The sequence below is a fragment of the Rhipicephalus microplus genome, unplaced genomic scaffold (assembly GCF_043290135.1).
Source record: "Rhipicephalus microplus isolate Deutch F79 unplaced genomic scaffold, USDA_Rmic scaffold_99, whole genome shotgun sequence".
Classification (NCBI taxonomy): Eukaryota; Metazoa; Arthropoda; class Arachnida; order Ixodida; family Ixodidae; genus Rhipicephalus; species Rhipicephalus microplus.
The window spans coordinates 812,501-830,000 of NW_027464671.1; the positions used below are offsets into that span (position 1 = coordinate 812,501).

At 62.7% G+C, this 17,500-nt stretch overlaps 1 non-coding gene across 1 annotated transcript; it reads left to right on the plus strand.

The window, feature by feature from the left end:
- The first annotated feature begins 14,652 nt into the window (after positions 1-14,652).
- LOC142790337 (small subunit ribosomal RNA) lies at positions 14,653-16,467 on the plus strand. Its single transcript, XR_012889448.1, has one exon. It is a non-coding gene; the product is annotated as a small subunit ribosomal RNA (ribosomal RNA).
- The last annotated feature ends 1,033 nt before the right edge of the window (positions 16,468-17,500 follow it).

Genomic DNA, 17,500 nt, shown 5'->3' on the forward strand with positions numbered 1-17,500 from the left:
GAACCGCGCGGTAGGGGCTCGAGACAAAGCTCGGCCCTAAACCGCGCCAAGTACGGAAGGAACGGCGCGGAGAGGGCTCGAGACAAAGCTCGACCCTAAACCGCGCCAAGTACGGAGGGAACAGCGCGGCTAAGGGCTCGAAACAAACCCTAAACCGCGCCAAGTACGGAGGGAACAGCGCGGCTAAGGGCTCGAAACAAACCCTAAACCGCGCCAAGTACGGAAGGAACGGCGCGGAGAGGGCTCGAGACAAAGCTCGACCCTAAACCGCGCCAAGTACGGAGGGAACAGCGCGGCTAAGGGCTCGAAACAAACCCTGAACCGCGCCAAGTACGAAAGGAACGGCGCGCAGTAGGGGTTTAAAACAAAGCTGGTCCCGAAACCGCGCCAAGTACGAAAGGAACAGCGCGGTCGAGACTCGGAAGAAAAAGCTTTCAAAGTGTCGTAGCAAGATGCACACTGCTGTTCGTGTGGAACAAACGTGACTACCGTGCTGTACGGTGGAGTTCTGTGCGCAAAAGCGGCGCGTGTGTTTCTAAGCACCACAGCGTTGTGTCAAAAAAGAGGTGCCTGAGAGAAACGCATGCGACTGCCGTGCTTTGCGGCATAGCACCGTGCGCAAAAACGGTGCGCATGCAAGAGGTGTCAGAGCTAGCGAACTTGTGCCACGAGCAACAGGTCACTAAAAGCCTATAGATGACGGTGTTGGAGGAAAAGAAAAATATCGAGAAAGCACTGCGGTGTGCCGTGCGTAGGGACGGGCGCGCGTGCCACATGCCGCCGAAATATGGGTGTCGGAGAAAACAGAGTGCCGCGCGTAACGAGGGGCGCGCGTGTTACAGAGAGATATGCCCAAACGCATGAAAGTGTACGCAGGTGTCCTAAGGCAGTTTTTTTTTTTTTTCCTCATTTTGATGTCGCCCCGGCTGACGCGGTTTTCGTTTTTCCGTGCCGCCCCGGCTGACGCGGTTTTCGTTTTTCCGTGCCGCCCCGGCTGACGCAGTTTTTGCGCCGCCCCGGCTGACGCGGTTTTCGCGCCGCCCCGGCTGACGCGGTTTTTGCGTCGCCCCGGCTGACGCGGTTCGGACTTTGCACTTTTTGGCTCACCCCGGCTGGCGGCCCACTCACTCGATCGCCAGGTCTGTTTGCCCCGGTGGTTCCACCGCCAGGCTTAAGCGCGAACTTTTTTTGTTTGTTTTCTTTTGATTAAGCGCAAGCTTTTTTCTTTGTTTTCTTTTGATTAAGCGCGGGCTTTTTTCTTTGTTTTTTTTTGCATTCGCCCCGGCAGACGCGGTTTTTGCGCCGCCCCGGCTGACGCGGTTTTTGCCGCCCCGGCTGACGCAGTTCGGACTTAGCACTTTTCGGCTGTGCCTGGCTGGCGGCCCACTCACTCGATCGCCATGTCTGTTTGCCACAGTTTTCCCGGTGGTGCTGCACCCGGGCTCGCCCCGGCTGACGCAGTTTTCGCGCCGCCCCGGCTGACGCGGTTTCGTGCCGCCCCGGCAGACGCGGTTTTCGCGCCGCCCCGGCTGACGCGGTTTCGTGCCGCCCCGGCAGACGCAGTTCGGACTTAGCACTTTTCGGCTGTGCCTGGCTGGCGGCCCACTCACTCGATCGCCATGTCTGTTTGCCACAGTTTTCCCGGTGGTGCTGCACCCGGGCTCGCCCCGGCTGACGCGTTTTTTTTTTCTTTCGCCCCGGCTGACGCAGTTTTCGCGCCGCCCCGGCTGACGCGGTTTCGTGCCGCCCCGGCAGACGCGGTTTTTTGCGCCGCCCCGGCTGACGCGGTTTTTGCCGCCCCGGCTGACGCAGTTCGGACTTTGCACTTTTTGGCTGAGCCTGGCTGGCGGCCCACTCACTCGATCGCCATGTCTGTTTGCCACAGTTTTCCCGGTGGTGCCGCACCCGGGCTCGCCCCGGCAGACGCGTTTTTTTTTTCTTTCGCCCCGGCTGACGCAGTTTTCGCGCCGCCCCGGCTGACGCGGTTTCGTGCCGCCCCGGCAGACGCAGTTCGGACTTGGCACTTTTCGGCTGTGCCTGGCTGGCGGCCCACTCACTCGATCGCCATGTCTGTTTGCCACAGTTTTCCCGGTGGTGCCGCACCCGGGCTCGCCCCGGCAGACGCGTTTTTTTTTTCTTTCGCCCCGGCTGACGCAGTTTTCGCGCCGCCCCGGCAGACGCGGTTTTTTGCGCCGCCCCGGCTGACGCGGTTTTTTGCCGCCCCGGCTGACGCAGTTCGGACTTGGCACTTTTTGGCTGAGCCTGGCTGGCGGCCCACTCACTCGATCGCCATGTCTGTTTGCCACAGTTTTCCCGGTGGTGCCGCACCCGGGCTCGCCCCGGCTGACGCAGTTTTCGCGCCGCCCCGGCTGACGCGGTTTCGTGCCGCCCCGGCAGACGCGGTTTTTGCGCCGCCCCGGCTGACGCGGTTTTTGCCGCCCCGGCTGACGCGGTTTTTGCCGCCCCGGCTGACGCAGTTCGGACTTAGCACTTTTTGGCTGAGCCTGGCTGGTGGCCCACTCACTCGATCGCCATGTCTGTTAGCCACAGTTTTCCCGGTGGTGCCGCACCCGGGCTCGCCCCGGCTGACGCAGTTTTCGCGCCGCCCCGGCAGACGCGGTTTTCGCGCCGCCCCGGCTGACGCGGTTTTTGCCGCCCCGGCTGACGCAGTTCGGACTTAGCACTTTTTGGGCTGAGCCTGGCTGGCGGCCCACTCACTCGATCGCCATGTCTGTTTGCCACAGTCTTCCCGGTGGTGCCGCACCCGGGCTCGCCCCGGCAGACGCGTTTTTTTTTTCTTTCGCCCCGGCAGACGTGGTTCCCCCCCCCCTTTTCGCTCGCCCCGGCTGACGAGGTTTTCGCGCCGCCCCGGCTGACGCAGTTTTCGCGCCGCCCCGGCTGACGCGGTTTCGCGCCGCCCCGGCAGACGCGGTTTTTTGCGCCGCCCCGGCTGACGCGGTTTTTTGCCGCCCCGGCTGACGCAGTTCGGACTTGGCACTTTTTGGCTGAGCCTGGCTGGCGGCCCACTCACTCGATCGCCATGTCTGTTTGCCACAGTTTTCCCGGTGGTGCCGCACCCGGGCTCGCCCCGGCTGACGCAGTTTTCGCGCCGCCCCGGCTGACGCGGTTTCGTGCCGCCCCGGCAGACGCGGTTTTTGCGCCGCCCCGGCTGACGCGGTTTTTGCCGCCCCGGCTGACGCGGTTTTTGCCGCCCCGGCTGACGCAGTTCGGACTTAGCACTTTTTGGCTGAGCCTGGCTGGTGGCCCACTCACTCGATCGCCATGTCTGTTAGCCACAGTTTTCCCGGTGGTGCCGCACCCGGGCTCGCCCCGGCTGACGCAGTTTTCGCGCCGCCCCGGCAGACGCGGTTTTCGCGCCGCCCCGGCTGACGCGGTTTTTGCCGCCCCGGCTGACGCAGTTCGGACTTAGCACTTTTTGGGCTGAGCCTGGCTGGCGGCCCACTCACTCGATCGCCATGTCTGTTTGCCACAGTCTTCCCGGTGGTGCCGCACCCGGGCTCGCCCCGGCAGACGCGTTTTTTTTTTCTTTCGCCCCGGCAGACGTGGTTCCCCCCCCCCCTTTTCGCTCGCCCCGGCTGACGAGGTTTTCGCGCCGCCCCGGCTGACGCAGTTTTCGCGCCGCCCCGGCTGACGCGGTTTCGTGCCGCCCCGGCTGACGCGGTTTTCGCGCCGCCCCGGCTGACGCGGTTTTTGCGTCGCCCCGGCTGACACGGTTCGGACTTTGCACTTTTCGGCTGTGCCTGGCTGGCGGCCCACTCACTCGATCGCCATGTCTGTTTGCCACAGTTTTCCCGGTGGTGCCGCACCCGGGCTTGCCCCGGCAGACGCGTTTTTTTTTTTTCTTTCGCCCCGGCTGACGCAGTTTTCGCGCCACCCCGGCTGACGCGGTTTCGTGCCGCCCCGGCAGACGCGGTTTTTTGCGCCGCCCCGGCTGACGCGGTTTTTGCCGCCCCGGCTGACGCAGTTCGGACTTTGCACTTTTTGGCTGAGCCTGGCTGGCGGCCCACTCACTCGATCGCCATGTCTGTTTGCCACAGTTTTCCCGGTGGTGCCGCACCCGGGCTCACCCCGGCAGACGCGTTTTTTTTTTTCTTTCGCCCCGGCTGACGCAGTTTTCGCGCCGCCCCGGCTGACGCGGTTTTTGCCGCCCCGGCTGACGCAGTTCGGACTTAGCACTTTTCGGCTGTGCCTGGCTGGCGGCCCACTCACTCGATCGCCATGTCTGTTTGCCACAGTTTTCCCGGTGGTGCTGCACCCGGGCTCGCCCCGGCTGACGCAGTTTTCGCGCCGCCCCGGCTGACGCGGTTTCGTGCCGCCCCGGCAGACGCGGTTTTCGCGCCGCCCCGGCTGACGCGGTTTCGTGCCGCCCCGGCAGACGCAGTTCGGACTTAGCACTTTTCGGCTGTGCCTGGCTGGCGGCCCACTCACTCGATCGCCATGTCTGTTTGCCACAGTTTTCCCGGTGGTGCTGCACCCGGGCTCGCCCCGGCTGACGCAGTTTTCGCGCCGCCCCGGCTGACGCGGTTTCGTGCCGCCCCGGCAGACGCGGTTTTCGCGCCGCCCCGGCTGACGCGGTTTCGTGCCGCCCCGGCAGACGCAGTTCGGACTTAGCACTTTTCGGCTGTGCCTGGCTGGCGGCCCACTCACTCGATCGCCATGTCTGTTTGCCACAGTTTTCCCGGTGGTGCTGCACCCGGGCTCGCCCCGGCTGACGCAGTTTTCGCGCCGCCCCGGCTGACGCGGTTTCGTGCCGCCCCGGCAGACGCGGTTTTCGCGCCGCCCCGGCTGACGCGGTTTCGTGCCGCCCCGGCAGACGCAGTTCGGACTTAGCACTTTTCGGCTGTGCCTGGCTGGCGGCCCACTCACTCGATCGCCATGTCTGTTTGCCACAGTTTTCCCGGTGGTGCCGCACCCGGGCTCGCCCCGGCAGACGCGTTTTTTTTTTTCTTTCGCCCCGGCTGACGCAGTTTTCGCGCCGCCCCGGCTGACGCGGTTTCGGGCCGCCCCGGCAGACGCAGTTCGGACTTGGCACTTTTCGGCTGTGCCTGGCTGGCGGCCCACTCACTCGATCGCCATGTCTGTTTGCCACAGTTTTCCCGGTGGTGCCGCACCCGGGCTCGCCCCGGCAGACGCGTTTTTTTTTTTCTTTCGCCCCGGCTGACGCAGTTTTCGCGCCGCCCCGGCAGACGCGGTTTTCGCGCCGCCCCGGCAGACGCGGTTTTTTGCGCCGCCCCGGCTGACGCGGTTTTTTGCCGCCCCGGCTGACGCAGTTCGGACTTGGCACTTTTTGGCTGAGCCTGGCTGGCGGCCCACTCACTCGATCGCCATGTCTGTTTGCCACAGTTTTCCCGGTGGTGCCGCACCCGGGCTCGCCCCGGCTGACGCAGTTTTCGCGCCGCCCCGGCTGACGCGGTTTCGTGCCGCCCCGGCAGACGCGGTTTTTGCGCCGCCCCGGCTGACGCGGTTTTTGCCGCCCCGGCTGACGCGGTTTTTGCCGCCCCGGCTGACGCAGTTCGGACTTAGCACTTTTTGGCTGAGCCTGGCTGGTGGCCCACTCACTCGATCGCCATGTCTGTTAGCCACAGTTTTCCCGGTGGTGCCGCACCCGGGCTCGCCCCGGCTGACGCAGTTTTCGCGCCGCCCCGGCAGACGCGGTTTTCGCGCCGCCCCGGCTGACGCGGTTTTTGCCGCCCCGGCTGACGCAGTTCGGACTTAGCACTTTTTGGGCTGAGCCTGGCTGGCGGCCCACTCACTCGATCGCCATGTCTGTTTGCCACAGTCTTCCCGGTGGTGCCGCACCCGGGCTCGCCCCGGCAGACGCGTTTTTTTTTTCTTTCGCCCCGGCAGACGTGGTTCCCCCCCCCCCCCTTTTCGCTCGCCCCGGCTGACGAGGTTTTCGCGCCGCCCCGGCTGACGCAGTTTTCGCGCCGCCCCGGCTGACGCGGTTTCGTGCCGCCCCGGCTGACGCGGTTTTCGCGCCGCCCCGGCTGACGCGGTTTTTGCGTCGCCCCGGCTGACACGGTTCGGACTTTGCACTTTTCGGCTGTGCCTGGCTGGCGGCCCACTCACTCGATCGCCATGTCTGTTTGCCACAGTTTTCCCGGTGGTGCCGCACCCGGGCTTGCCCCGGCAGACGCGTTTTTTTTTTCTTTCGCCCCGGCTGACGCAGTTTTCGCGCCGCCCCGGCTGACGCGGTTTCGTGCCGCCCCGGCAGACGCGGTTTTTTGCGCCGCCCCGGCTGACGCGGTTTTTGCCGCCCCGGCTGACGCAGTTCGGACTTTGCACTTTTTGGCTGAGCCTGGCTGGCGGCCCACTCACTCGATCGCCATGTCTGTTTGCCACAGTTTTCCCGGTGGTGCCGCACCCGGGCTCGCCCCGGCAGACGCGTTTTTTTTTCTTTCGCCCCGGCTGACGCAGTTTTCGCGCCGCCCCGGCTGACGCGGTTTCGTGCCGCCCCGGCAGACGCAGTTCGGACTTGGCACTTTTCGGCTGTGCCTGGCTGGCGGCCCACTCACTCGATCGCCATGTCTGTTTGCCACAGTTTTCCCGGTGGTGCCGCACCCGGGCTCGCCCCGGCAGACGCGTTTTTTTTTTCTTTTGCCCCGGCTGACGCAGTTTTCGCGCCGCCCCGGCAGACGCGGTTTTCGCGCCGCCCCGGCAGACGCGGTTTTTTGCGCCGCCCCGGCTGACGCGGTTTTTTGCCGCCCCGGCTGACGCAGTTCGGACTTGGCACTTTTTGGCTGAGCCTGGCTGGCGGCCCACTCACTCGATCGCCATGTCTGTTTGCCACAGTTTTCCCGGTGGTGCCGCACCCGGGCTCGCCCCGGCTGACGCAGTTTTCGCGCCGCCCCGGCTGACGCGGTTTCGTGCCGCCCCGGCAGACGCGGTTTTTGCGCCGCCCCGGCTGACGCGGTTTTTGCCGCCCCGGCTGACGCGGTTTTTGCCGCCCCGGCTGACGCAGTTCGGACTTAGCACTTTTTGGCTGAGCCTGGCTGGTGGCCCACTCACTCGATCGCCATGTCTGTTAGCCACAGTTTTCCCGGTGGTGCCGCACCCGGGCTCGCCCCGGCTGACGCAGTTTTCGCGCCGCCCCGGCAGACGCGGTTTTCGCGCCGCCCCGGCTGACGCGGTTTTTGCCGCCCCGGCTGACGCAGTTCGGACTTAGCACTTTTTGGGCTGAGCCTGGCTGGCGGCCCACTCACTCGATCGCCATGTCTGTTTGCCACAGTCTTCCCGGTGGTGCCGCACCCGGGCTCGCCCCGGCAGACGCGTTTTTTTTTTCTTTCGCCCCGGCAGACGTGGTTCCCCCCCCCCCTTTTCGCTCGCCCCGGCTGACGAGGTTTTCGCGCCGCCCCGGCTGACGCAGTTTTCGCGCCGCCCCGGCTGACGCGGTTTCGCGCCGCCCCGGCAGACGCGGTTTTTTGCGCCGCCCCGGCTGACGCGGTTTTTTGCCGCCCCGGCTGACGCAGTTCGGACTTGGCACTTTTTGGCTGAGCCTGGCTGGCGGCCCACTCACTCGATCGCCATGTCTGTTTGCCACAGTTTTCCCGGTGGTGCCGCACCCGGGCTCGCCCCGGCTGACGCAGTTTTCGCGCCGCCCCGGCTGACGCGGTTTCGTGCCGCCCCGGCAGACGCGGTTTTTGCGCCGCCCCGGCTGACGCGGTTTTTGCCGCCCCGGCTGACGCGGTTTTTGCCGCCCCGGCTGACGCAGTTCGGACTTAGCACTTTTTGGCTGAGCCTGGCTGGTGGCCCACTCACTCGATCGCCATGTCTGTTAGCCACAGTTTTCCCGGTGGTGCCGCACCCGGGCTCGCCCCGGCTGACGCAGTTTTCGCGCCGCCCCGGCAGACGCGGTTTTCGCGCCGCCCCGGCTGACGCGGTTTTTGCCGCCCCGGCTGACGCAGTTCGGACTTAGCACTTTTTGGGCTGAGCCTGGCTGGCGGCCCACTCACTCGATCGCCATGTCTGTTTGCCACAGTCTTCCCGGTGGTGCCGCACCCGGGCTCGCCCCGGCAGACGCGTTTTTTTTTTCTTTCGCCCCGGCAGACGTGGTTCCCCCCCCCCTTTTCGCTCGCCCCGGCTGACGAGGTTTTCGCGCCGCCCCGGCTGACGCAGTTTTCGCGCCGCCCCGGCTGACGCGGTTTCGTGCCGCCCCGGCTGACGCGGTTTTCGCGCCGCCCCGGCTGACGCGGTTTTTGCGTCGCCCCGGCTGACACGGTTCGGACTTTGCACTTTTCGGCTGTGCCTGGCTGGCGGCCCACTCACTCGATCGCCATGTCTGTTTGCCACAGTTTTCCCGGTGGTGCCGCACCCGGGCTTGCCCCGGCAGACGCGTTTTTTTTTTTTTCTTTCGCCCCGGCTGACGCAGTTTTCGCGCCGCCCCGGCTGACGCGGTTTCGTGCCGCCCCGGCAGACGCGGTTTTTTGCGCCGCCCCGGCTGACGCGGTTTTTGCCGCCCCGGCTGACGCAGTTCGGACTTTGCACTTTTTGGCTGAGCCTGGCTGGCGGCCCACTCACTCGATCGCCATGTCTGTTTGCCACAGTTTTCCCGGTGGTGCCGCACCCGGGCTCGCCACGGCAGACGCGTTTTTTTTTTCTTTCGCCCCGGCTGACGCAGTTTTCGCGCCGCCCCGGCTGACGCGGTTTCGTGCCGCCCCGGCAGACGCAGTTCGGACTTGGCACTTTTCGGCTGTGCCTGGCTGGCGGCCCACTCACTCGATCGCCATGTCTGTTTGCCACAGTTTTCCCGGTGGTGCCGCACCCGGGCTCGCCCCGGCAGACGCGTTTTTTTTTTCTTTCGCCCCGGCTGACGCAGTTTTCGCGCCGCCCCGGCAGACGCGGTTTTCGCGCCGCCCCGGCAGACGCGGTTTTTTGCGCCGCCCCGGCTGACGCGGTTTTTTGCCGCCCCGGCTGACGCAGTTCGGACTTGGCACTTTTTGGCTGAGCCTGGCTGGCGGCCCACTCACTCGATCGCCATGTCTGTTTGCCACAGTTTTCCCGGTGGTGCCGCACCCGGGCTCGCCCCGGCTGACGCAGTTTTCGCGCCGCCCCGGCTGACGCGGTTTCGTGCCGCCCCGGCAGACGCGGTTTTTGCGCCGCCCCGGCTGACGCGGTTTTTGCCGCCCCGGCTGACGCGGTTTTTGCCGCCCCGGCTGACGCAGTTCGGACTTAGCACTTTTCGGCTGAGCCTGGCTGGTGGCCCACTCACTCGATCGCCATGTCTGTTAGCCACAGTTTTCCCGGTGGTGCCGCACCCGGGCTCGCCCCGGCTGACGCAGTTTTCGCGCCGCCCCGGCAGACGCGGTTTTCGCGCCGCCCCGGCTGACGCGGTTTTTGCCGCCCCGGCTGACACGGTTCGGACTTTGCACTTTTCGGCTGTGCCTGGCTGGCGGCCCACTCACTCGATCGCCATGTCTGTTTGCCACAGTTTTCCCGGTGGTGCCGCACCCGGGCTTGCCCCGGCAGACGCGTTTTTTTTTTTTCTTTCGCCCCGGCTGACGCAGTTTTCGCGCCGCCCCGGCTGACGCGGTTTCGTGCCGCCCCGGCAGACGCGGTTTTTTGCGCCGCCCCGGCTGACGCGGTTTTTGCCGCCCCGGCTGACGCAGTTCGGACTTTGCACTTTTTGGCTGAGCCTGGCTGGCGGCCCACTCACTCGATCGCCATGTCTGTTTGCCACAGTTTTCCCGGTGGTGCCGCACCCGGGCTCGCCCCGGCAGACGCGTTTTTTTTTTTCCTTCGCCCCGGCAGACGTGGTTCCCCCCCCCCCTCCGTCTTTCTTTTTGTTTTTTTTTTCGCCGCGGCTGAAGTGGATTTTTCGGTGCCTCGACGCCCCGGTAGTCGCGGTTTTTCCGTTTCCGCACGGCCCCGGCTGACGCTGCTCGGTCACAGTCGCCTTTTGTGGTGATTGCAGACTTCTTGAGCGCGGGTGTTTTTTTTTTTTGTTGTTGTTGTTGTTTTATTACGCATTCGCTCCAGCAGACGCTGTTTAGACTTTTTGTTTCCTCTTTTATCCTGCGACGAGGTGACGAGGTTTATTCGGTGCCCCGCCGCCCCGGCTGAAGTGATTTTTCCTGTCCCGTGCCGCCCCGGCTGACGCGGTTGGGACTTCGCGTTTGTTCGGCCGCCACGGGTTTTGGCGCACTCGCTCGGTTGCTTGTTGTTGCCACTTGTTGCGAACCCAGGTTTCTTGAGCGAGCGCGGGCGTTTTTTCTTCCTTTCTTTCTTTGTTCTATGTGTTAGCGAATCGGCCTTTAATATCACACGAGGACTCACAACCAACAATTTTCAGTTTGAAGTGTAAATAATCTGCAGGTGTTGACGTAACTGACTTGCCCCGTACCCTTGAGTACATCCATGAAGTTCTCGTAGTACTACTAAATCGCATTATTCCAAGTGGAGAAATTCCCATAAATTTGCAAACCTCTACACGAAAATCGGTGCGCGTGATAAAGTTGAAAATTATCGTCCGATATCAAATGTGCCTTCTATAACACAAATTCTAGGAAAAAAAAAAACACTTGTTCGCCGTTTTCTGCGCCGTGACTGGCAGCACTCCGGCGAAGCGAAACGGGGTCGATTCGAGCACGATATCGGCGTCTTTCGACGTGCTCGCCGGCGACCGTCGCACGAGTACGTCGCACGAGCGCGTCTGCCGGGGCGCCGTTTGCGAAGCCGACGCAAAAGTGGGAACCGCCGCTCGGATGATCGCCGCTTTCGGCAGAGTGAGTGTTGGCACTCCGGGGAAGCGAAACAGCGTGAATGCGCCCACGAAATCGGCGTATTTTGAAGTGACCGCCGGCGACCGTCGCACGAGTACGGTAAACCGCGTCAGCCGGGGCGTAGTTCGGGACGCCGACGAAAAAGTGGGAAGCGCAACTCGGATCTTCGCCGTTTTTGCAGGAGTGAGTGGCGGCCCTCCTGCGAGACCAAGAAGCATCGATTCGTGCACGAATTCGGCGCCTTTCGACGTGATCGCCGGCGACCGTCGCTCGAGTAGGGCAAACCGCGTCTGCCGGGGCGGGCTTCGGGACGCCGATGCGAAAGTGGGAAACGCTGCTCGGATGTTCGCCGTTTTTGGCCGAGTGAGTGCTGGCACTCGGGCGAAGCCAAACGGGGCCGATTACGGCACGATATCGGCGTCTTTCGACGTGCCCGCCGGCGACCGTCGCACGAGTACGGTAAACCGCGTCAGCCCGGGCGGAGTTCGGGACGCCGATGCGAAAGTGGAGAACGCCGCTCGGATCTTCGCCGTTTTTGGAGGAGTGAGTGGCGGCACTCCGGAGAAGCCAAGGAGCGCCAATTAGCGCACGATATCGGCGTCTTTCGACGCGCTCGCCGGCGACCGTCGCACGAGTAGGGCAAACCGCGTCTGCCGGGGCGGGGTTTACGACGCCGACGCAAAAGTGGGAACCGCCGCTCGGATGTTGGCCGTTTTTGGCAGAGTGAGTGCTGGCACTCCGGCGACGCGAAAGAGCGCGAATGCGCCCACGAAAGTGGCGTATTTGGACGTGCTTGACGGCGACCGCTGCAGGAGTACGAAAAACCACGTCAGCCGGGGCGAGCGACCCACGGCGGTCTGGGTGCTTATCGCTGCTATTATAGGGGCACCCCGGCAGACGCAGAAAAAAAAAAATTTTTTTTTCGACCTTCTTTTTTGCTGGTCGAGCTCGGGTAACCCAGGTCGCAATGGGAGCCGCGCACGAAAGCGGCGTCGCGAGACGCGTTCGCGGTCGCTAGTCGCACGAGCTCGGCAACCGCGTCAGCCGGCGCGGAGTTCGGGATGCCGACGGCTAAGTGGGTACCGCTGCTCGGATGTTCGCCGTTTTTGGCCGAGTGAGTGCTGGCACTCCGGTGAAGCCAAGGAGCGCCAATTCGTGCACGATATCGGCGTCTTTCGACGTGCCCGCCGGCCACCGCCGCACGAGTACGGCAAACCGCGTCTGCCGGGGCGGGGTTTGCGACGCGTACGCAATAGTGGGAACCGTCGCTCGGATGTTCGTCGTCTTTGGCCGAGCGAGTGCTGGCACTCCGGCGAAGCGAAACGGGGCCGATTCGGGCACGATATCGGCGTATTTCGACGTGCTCGCCGGCGACCGTCGCACGAGTACGGCAAAGCGCGTCTGCCGGGGCGAGGTTTGCGACGCCGACGAAAAAGTGGGAAGCGCCGCTCGGATCTTCGCCGTTTTTGCAGGAGTGAGTGGCGGCCCTCCTGCGAGACCAAGAAGCATCGACTCGCGCACGATATCGGTGTCTTTCGACGTGCCCGCCGGCCACCGCCGCACGAGTACGGCAAACCGCGTATGCCGGGGCGGGGTTGGCGACGCCGACGCAAAAGTGGGAACCGCCACTAGGATGTTCGCCGTTTTTGGCAGAGTGAGTGCTGGCACTCCGGCGAAGCGAAAGAGCGCGAATGCGCCCACGAAAGTGGCGTGTTTGGACGTGCTTGACGACGACCACCGCAGGAAAACGAAAAACCACGTCAGCCGGGGCGAGCGACCCATGGCGGTCTGGGTGCTTATCGCTGCTATTATAGGGGCACCCCGGCAGACGCAAAAAAAAAAAATTTTTTTTTCGACATTCTTTTTTGCTCGTCGACCTCGGGTGACCCAGGTCGCAGTGGGAGCCGCGCACGAAAGCGGCGTCGCGAGACGGCTTCGCGGTCGCTAGTCGCACGAGCTCGGCAACCGCGTCTGCCGGGGCGGAGTTCGGGACGCCGACGGCTAAGTGGGAACCGCCGCTCGGATGTTCGCCGTTTGTGGCCGAGTGAGTGCTGGCACTCCGGCGAAGCCAAACGGGGCCGATTCCGGCACGATATCGGCGTCTTTCTACGTGCTCGCCGGCGACCGTCGCACGAGTACGGCAAAGTGCGTCTGCCGGGGCGGGGTTTGCGACGCGTACGCAATAGTGAGAACCGTCGCTCGGATGTTCGTCGTCTTTCGCCGAGCCAGTGCTGGCACTCCGGCGAAGCCGAACGGAGCCGATTCGGGCACGATATCGGCGTCTTTCCACGTGCTCGCCGGCGACCGTCGCACGAGTACGGTAAACCGCGTCAGCCGGGGCGGAGTTCGGGACGCCGATGCGAAAGTGGGAAGCGCCGCTCGGATCTTCGCCGTTTTTGGAGGAGTCAGTGGCGGCACTCCGGTGAAGCCAAGGTGCGCCAATTCGCGCACGATATCGGCGTCTTTCGACGTGCCCGCCGGCCACCGTCGCACGAGTACGGCAAACCTTGTCTGCCGGGGCGGGGTTTGCGACGCCGACGCAAAAGTGGGAACCGCCGCTCGGATGTTCGCCGTTTTTGGCAGAGTGAGTGCTGGCACTCCGGCGAAGCGAAAGAGCGTGAATGCGCCCACGAAAGTAGCGTATTTGGACGTGCTTGACGGCGACCGCCGCAGGAGTACGAAAAACCACGTCAGCCGGGGCGAGCGACCCACGGCGGTCTGGGTGCTTATCGCTGCTATTATAGGGGCACCCCGGCAGACGCAGAAAGAAAAAAAAAATGGGGACATGGCGTGCGTCACCGTGCGGCTTCGCAGCGTTGCCGAAGTCGCCGAGCCCTTCGACTGAGCCGAACGGCGGACAGGGAACGTTGGTCGGCCGTTCTAACCTGTCGGTGCCACGCCGAGACGTCGTTAAGGAAAACCGCGTCGTGGGCCTCTACGACGCCGTCGATTCGTTGTACGTTTGGTGTCCAGCGTGTCGGCGGCGAGTAGCGGACACGTCGTTCACGACTTCGGTCTTTCGCAGTCGACGCGAACTTGCGGAGAGTCGTGGTGCCTCACGTTTTCGGCAGAAACCGCGGCGGAATTTTCCCGTGCGTGCGCGCACGACCTCGGTGCTGTGCCGTCAGCGTAGTGTTGCACAAACTCGTGGCCTACCCAAGGTGCGGTACGTTTGCGGCCGTATCCTCGGTGGCAATTTCGTGAGTAGGGTCGCAAATTCTACGACCTCGGCGGGTTTGAGAGCGACGTAGACTTGTGGCACGCTCAACGTGCCACACGTTTCGGGGCACACCCGCGGTGAAATTTTCTCGAGTACGCTCGTATTAGTGCCCAAGGAGGTCTGGGTACTTATCGCTGCTATTATGTGGGGGTTCTCGTGAGCGGCGTACGCGAAAGCGACCGGGTGTCTGATATGCGGCGGGCTTCGGCCTCGTCAAGCGTGTCCTCGGGTCTGCTCCAGGGGAATCCACGGCAGTCGTCTGCAGCCTCATCCGCTTGATGCGTTAGGGGCTGGTTGTCGGACGGTGCCGTTTTACCACGATATCGAGGTGTGTTCCGTGTCGTCCTCGGGCGATTCAGATGCGAAAGCGCCGAAGACGCGGGCGTGACCCGTCGTCTGGCGGCTTTGCGGTCTCGGCTCCGTTGCTAGTTCCGGCCGGTCCACCGACAGTGCAGCGGGCTTGGGCAACCCGCACGGCGCGACCGAGTCGATGCAACGAAAAAGAGCGAGCATGAACGTGCTTCTTGCCGCACGGCTCCCACTCGTCTTTCGGGAAGGTTGTGCCGTAGCGAGCTCGAACGCCGTCATCTCGGAGTGCAAAATAAGCGTGTTGGGGCGCCTGAAGGTGGCCTCCGCCGCACACAGACTGCGTCCGGCCCGCCGAAGGCGAGGACGGACGCGCAGTCGAACGATTACCTGGTTGATCCTGCCAGTAATCATATGCTTGTCTCAAAGATTAAGCCATGCATGTCTAAGTACATGCCGAAATAAGGCGAAACCGCGAATGGCTCATTAAATCAGTTATGGTTCCTTAGATCGTTTCTTCCTACTTGGATAACTGTGGCAATTCTAGAGCTAATACATGCAGTGAGCCTGGAGCCCTTTGGGTAACGGGTGCTTTTATTAGACCAAGATCGATCGGGTTTCGGCCCGTATTGTGTGGTGACTCTGGATAACTTTGTGCTGATCGCATGGCCACGAGCCGGCGACGTTTCTTTCAAGTGTCTGCCTTATCAACTTTCGATGGTAGGTTACTTGCTTACCATGGTTGTTACGGGTAACGGAGAATCAGGGTTCGATTCCGGAGAGGGAGCCTGAGAAACGGCTACCACATCCAAGGAAGGCAGCAGGCGCGCAAATTACCCACTCCCGGCACGGGGAGGTAGTGACGAAAAATAACAATACGGGACTCTTTTGAGGCCCCGTAATTGAAATGAGTACACTCTAAATCCTTTAACGAGGATCAATTGGAGGGCAAGTCTGGTGCCAGCAGCCGCGGTAATTCCAGCTCCAATAGCGTATACTAAAGCTGCTGCGGTTAAAAAGCTCGTAGTTGGATCTCAGTTCCAGACGAGTAGTGCATCTACCCGATGCGACGGCTCGGACTGAACATCATGCCGGTTCTTTCTTGGTGCACTTCATTGTGTGCCTCGAGATGGCCGGTGCTTTTACTTTGAAAAAATTAGAGTGCTCAACGCAGGCGAGTCGCCTGAATAAACTTGCATGGAATAATAGAACAAGACCTCGTTTCTGTTCTGTTGGTTTTTGGAATACGAGGTAATGATTAAGAGGGACGGACGGGGGCATTCGTATTGCGGCGCTAGAGGTGAAATTCTTGGACCGTCGCAAGACGAACTACTGCGAAAGCATTTGCCAAGAATGTTTTCATTGATCAAGAACGAAAGTCAGAGGTTCGAAGGCGATCAGATACCGCCCTAGTTCTGACCATAAACGATGCCAACCAGCGATCCGCCTGAGTTACTCAAATGACTCGGCGGGCAGCTTCCGGGAAACCAAAGTATTTGGGTTCCGGGGGAAGTATGGTTGCAAAGCTGAAACTTAAAGGAATTGACGGAAGGGCACCACCAGGAGTGGAGCCTGCGGCTTAATTTGACTCAACACGGGAAAACTTACCCGGCCCGGACACTGGGAGGATTGACAGATTGAGAGCTCTTTCTTGATTCGGTGGATGGTGGTGCATGGCCGTTCTTAGTTGGTGGAGCGATTTGTCTGGTTAATTCCGATAACGAACGAGACTCTAGCCTATTAAATAGGTGCGGGGTTCCCAGCACCTTACAACCTTCTTAGAGGGACAAGCGGCTCCTAGCCGCACGAAACAGAGCAATAACAGGTCTGTGATGCCCTTAGATGTCCGGGGCCGCACGCGCGCTACACTGAAGGAAGCAGCGTGTCTTTATCCCTGTCTGAAAAGACTGGGTAACCCGTGGAACTTCTTTCGTGATTGGGTTAGGGGCTTGCAATTGTTCCCCTTGAACGAGGAATTCCCAGTAAGCGCGAGTCATAAGCTCGCGTTGATTACGTCCCTGCCCTTTGTACACACCGCCCGTCGCTACTACCGATTGAATGATTTAGTGAGGTCTTCGGACCGATGTCCGGCGCGGCCTTTCGGTTGCGCCGGTCTGTTGGAAAGATGACCAAACTTGATCATTTAGAGGAAGTAAAAGTCGTAACAAGGTTTCCGTAGGTGAACCTGCGGAAGGATCATTAACGGATTGTGAAGGGTGAGCGCCTCGGCTGCGTCTGCGCCCGACACTTTCTGCCGCTGACCCCGTTTGGACGCGGGGTCGGCTTTTCCCCACGGGGCTGCCTGAATGTGGAGCGGCACCCCGTGACAAATTGTTGCGCCCAGCGGACGCCAACACCGCGACCTTGGACGGTCGGCCAGGTGGCGGACGCGGGTACAAACGGCGCAACGCACTCATAGGTCGGCTTTCGACCCGCCACTGCACCGTGGCTCGAAGCGCTCGAAATGCGCGACCCGACCGCTGCGGGACCGCCTAGTACTGTAAACAGGAGCGGCGGAGCGCGAACGGCGAGTCGTGGTTACGTCGGTAGAAGGCGAGGCTGCGCGTTCCCGAAACGCCAGCCGAGTGCCCTCCCGACCGTTCGAGCGTGCAAGAACGAGACCCGACAATCGCGCGGCGACTGCCAAGTACGAGAGGAACGGCACAAGCGTCGGCGGTCGGTCAAGGAACTGGCGATGTGACGGGTCCGCTGTGCACCAGTGCATACCGTCCCGCCGTCCGCGGCAAGCGCCTCCGCGTCCTCGGGTGACGGAGGCTGCCGGTCGGTTCTTGCAGGCGAGGGATCTCGCTGGCACCGGTTCGCGTTGACGCGCGGCCGGTCATGGCACGGCGATGCGACGGCCGAGGTGCGCAGTACTCGATGGAGGAACCGCACGCTCCGATGACCGTCCCGCCCTCCGCGGCGTATGCGTACCGACCGTAATGGTTGCAGCAGCGCCGGCCGGCTTTTGAATTCGCCACACGAAACACGGTGCGAGATCGCGGTTAGGGGAGCGTCGACGTTGCCAGGCGTTTTGCTTGCTGCCGAGGGAAAGGCGGCACGGCCACGTCGCGCTCGTCGCGATTAGCGGGTCTGCGCGCTTTGGGAAGGTGCCGCAACGACTTGCCGAAAGAGGAAGCACGGAAGAACGAGGGACTTGGACGTCCCGACAATTGAACGCACTTGCGGCCAGGCCCTTGCTGGCTTCGTTCTTCCGCCTCGAGTAGGCTCGTAC